General features: G+C 40.7%; 1 non-coding gene across 1 annotated transcript; it reads right to left on the bottom strand.

Moving 5' to 3' along the window:
• Nucleotides 1-460: 460 nt before the first annotated feature.
• On the bottom strand, nt 461-568 carry LOC141699004 (small nucleolar RNA R71). Its single transcript, XR_012565496.1, has one exon. It is a non-coding gene; the product is annotated as a small nucleolar RNA R71 (small nucleolar RNA).
• Nucleotides 569-4,215: the final 3,647 nt, after the last annotated feature.

Raw genomic sequence — 4,215 nt, 5'->3', positions numbered from 1 at the left:
CTTGACTCTCCGGAGAAGATAGTTTTTGAAGATTCGGATAAAGAGAGTGAAAAGAAAGAACCTGAAACAATGGGTGATCGTCTGGCTCAAGCTGATCCAGCTCTTATGGACTTTTCCCAGCCTAAAATTGATGACATTCAGTCAAGCATCATTCATCCGGCCATTCAGGATAATACTTTTGAAATCAAGCCGGGCACTATTCAGATGGTGCAGAATTCTGTTTCTTTCAGAGGGGCTGTGACTGAAGATCCCAACATGAATATCAGGAATTTTGTCGAGATCTGTAGTACTTTCAAATATAATGGTGTCACTGATGAGGCTATCAAGCTGAGGCTTTTCCCATTCTCTCTAAGGGACAAAGCTAAGGACTGGTTACATTCGTTACCAGCTGGGTCCATCACTACTTGGGAAGATCTTGCGCAAAAGGTTCTGGTGAAGTTCTATCCAATGGCCAAAACTGCAGCTATGAGGAGTACTCGTACTCAGTTTGCGCAGCAACCAGGAGAATCTATGTGTGAAGCTTGGGAGCGCTATAAGGAGATGTTGAGAAAGTGTCCACATCATGCTGTAATAGTTTGGGTGTCCAATCTCGACCCATGCTCGATGCAGCTTCTGGAGGCGCCTTGTGGGCCAAAAGCTATACTGAGGCCTATAATCTCATTGAAACTATGGCAGCAAATGAGTATCAAAACCCAACTCAAAGGATGATGCATGGGAAAGTAGCAGGTATTCTGGAAGTCGATACAGCTACAGCTATTGCAGCGCAGCTCCATGCGCTGTCTATGAAGGTCGATTCTTTAACCAACTATGGCATAAATCAAATAGCTAGTGTCTGTGAGCTTTGTGCAGGCTCTCATGCTACGGATCAGTGTTCTCTTGTTAATGAATCTGTTCCGTATGTGAACAATTTTCAGAGATCGCAGTAGCCTGTGCCCGCTACTTATCATCCTAATAACAGAAATCATCCCAATTTCAGCTGGAGCAATAATCAGAATGCTGTTCAGCAACCATATCAGCAAGCTGCAAATAAACAGTTTAATCCACCTGGATTCCAGCAACCTCAACAATTTGCTCAAAGGCAAACATATTCTCAACAAGGAGGTGTTGCTCCACCTTCTAGTGTTGATTTCAAGGAGTTAAATCTGTTGTGCAAAAGTCAGGCTATTTCTATCAAGACCTTGGAAAATCAAATTGGACAAATAGCCAATGCCTTGCTCAATCATCAACCTGGCACACTTCCCAGCGATACTGAAGTGCCAGGCAGGAAGGAAGCTAAAGAGCAAGTCAAAGCTGTCACCTTAAGATCTGGAAAAGTTGCTGATGCTGAAAAAGCAAAAGATGTAGAAGTTGAAGTTGTAGATGAAGAAGGAAAGCAAAAGAAGAAAGAGGGGGAACCAAGGAAGACTACTATTGAACACACTATGCCTGAGGGTAATACATGGGAGAAACAACTCTATCCTCCACCACCTTTTCCTAAGCGATTGAAAAAACAAAATCTGGAAAAGCAATTTGGTAAGTTTCTAGAGGTGTTTAAGAAACTTCACATTAATATACCTTTCGCCGAGGCTCTTGAAAAAATGCCTAGTTATGCGAATTCATGGAAGGTACTCTTTCGAGGACGGTGAAACAGGACGGTGAAACTGGATGATCTTGATACCGTTGCTCTGATGGAAGAGTGCAATGTCGTTCTGCAACAAAAGTTACCTCCAAAGCTTAAGGATCCAGGTAGCTTCACCATTCCTTGCACCATTGGCAAGTTGTCATTTGACAAGTGCCTTTGCGATTTGGGAGCAAGCATCAATCTGATGTCGTTGTCTATCTTCAAAAAGCTGAATTTTCCTGATCCGAAGCCCACCTACATGTCTCTACAATTGGATGATCGTTCTATTACATACCCACGAGGCATTGTGGAGGACATGCTAGTAAAGGTAGACAAGCTCATCTTTCCTGCAGATTTTGTCATTCTGGATTTCGAGGAAAATAAGAAGATTCTCATAATCTTGGGAAGACCTTTCTTGGCTACAGGCCGTACCTTGATAGATGTGCAAAAAGGTGAACTTACTATAAGGGTGCAAGATCAAGATGTGAAATTTAATGTATTCAATGCAATAAAATTCCCTACGGAAGATGAGGAGTGCTTGAAGGTGGATTTGGTCGATTCTGTAGTTATTTCAGAACTTGATCATGTGCTAAGGTCAAACGCCTTAGAAAAAGCCTTATTGGGGGATTTTGACAGTGAAGATGATGAAGGCAATGAGCAGTCACAATATCTGAATGCTTCTCCTTGGAAACGGAAGTTAGACATGCCATTTGAATCTCTTGGTAATACTGATCTCGAGAATGTTGAGGGAAAGCTCAAACCATCTATTGAGGAAGCACCTACTTTGGAGCTTAAACCATTTCCTGAACACTTGAGGTATGCTTTTTTAGGTGAAGCATCTACTTTGCCTGTTATTATTACATCTGACCTTTCAGGTAGTGATGAGGACAAGCTCTTGAGAATTCTGAGAGAATTCAAATCGGCCATCGGATGGACTATAGCAGATATAAAAGGGATCAGCCCTTGTACTGCATGCATAAAATTCTGCTAGAGGAAGGTAGCAAGCCGACTGTTGAGCAACAGAGAAGGCTTAATCCTATCATGAAAGAAGTGGTCAAGAAACAAATTCTAAAATGGCTGGACGCAGGTATCATATATCCTATTTCCGACAGTTCTTGGGTGAGCCCCGTGCAATGTGTACCTAAGAAAGGAGGTATTACTGTGGTACCAAATGAGAAGAATGAGCTCATCCCTAATCGAACAGTCACAGGATGGAGGGTATGCATGGACTACAGGAAGTTGAATAAAGCCACGAGGAAGGATCACTTCCCTCTTCCATTCATTAATTAGATGCTTGACAGGTTGGCTGGTCATGAGTATTATTGTCTTCTGGATGGCTATTCGGGCTACAATCAGATTTGCATTGCACCAGAAGATCAAGAAAAGACCACCTTCACTTGTCCATATGGCACATTTTCTTTTCGCAGAGTTTCTTTTGGCTTATGTGGTGCACCTGCCACTTTTCAGAGATGCATGATGGCCATATTCTCTGATATGATTGGAAATAATGTCGAAGTATTCGTGGACGACTTCTCCATCTTTGGACATTCATATGATGAATGCTTGAATAATCTCCGTTTGGTGCTCAAAAGGTGTGTTGAGACCAATCTGGTGCTCAATTGGGAAAAATGTCACTTCATGGTGCAACAAAGCATCATTCTTGGGCATAAGGTCTCTAGTAAAGGTCTTGAGGTGGATAAAGCCAAGGTGGGCGTTATTGAAAATCTTCCACCACCTAATTCTGTGAAAGGAATCCGTAGCTTTCTTGGTCATGCGGGTTTTTATCGGCGTTTTATCAAGGACTTCTCTAAGATATCTAAGCTGTTGTGCAATTTTCTCGAGAAAGATGTGCCTTTCAAATTTGATGTAATAACTCGAATTTTTGAGACCTTATAAAATGATTAATGAATAGTAACCCTGACGGACGGGAAAAAACTTTTGATCCCACACTATGCAGTGTGTGAGAAATGAGTTTCAGAGTTGATATTAAGATTATACATACCAAATGAGTGTATGTAAATGTTATTGAGAAAATGAGGAAGTATTACGAAAACGTTTAAGCGACCGAGAGAACGCGTAAATGATTAACTAAACTTAACGCACTAACTAACCATGGTAAGAAAGTAACCATGGTTACTTTATCAAATAGTAAGCTAGATATAGGATGATCAACCAAGGCTAATGAAATAGTAAGCTAAGGAAGCTAAAACAAGTAGCTTAGCTTGTAAACTAGGAAGCTACTTAGATTTGTCCATGGATTTGACAACAAGAATAAACCTACGATCCTAAACTAGGAGAATATCAAATTAATATAAGATATCACCAACATACTTTCCAAGAAGCAACCAAGGAAGCAAACATAAAAACACTTCTTCTCTCCCTATGTCTTCCATTCGGCTTCTTCTTCTTCACCAAGGAATTCAAAATCAAATCTCCAAGTTCTAGCCATGGATAAATCCTACCATTAATTCTCAAGCTTCCTAACAACCAAACTAAGGTAAGATAATTCTTTGATCTCTTTTTATCAAGGTTTGATGGGTGAAATAAAATCAAGAAAGTTGCTAGTGAATAGTATAAATAGTAACTCTTCTTTGGTTTCTTGATTTCAATGGTGG

Source organism: Apium graveolens, chromosome 11, assembly GCF_009905375.1.
Source record: "Apium graveolens cultivar Ventura chromosome 11, ASM990537v1, whole genome shotgun sequence".
NCBI lineage: Eukaryota > Viridiplantae > Streptophyta > Magnoliopsida > Apiales > Apiaceae > Apium > Apium graveolens.
Note: the sequence above shows the minus strand (reverse complement) of the source record. Positions and strands in the feature narration are given on the sequence as shown.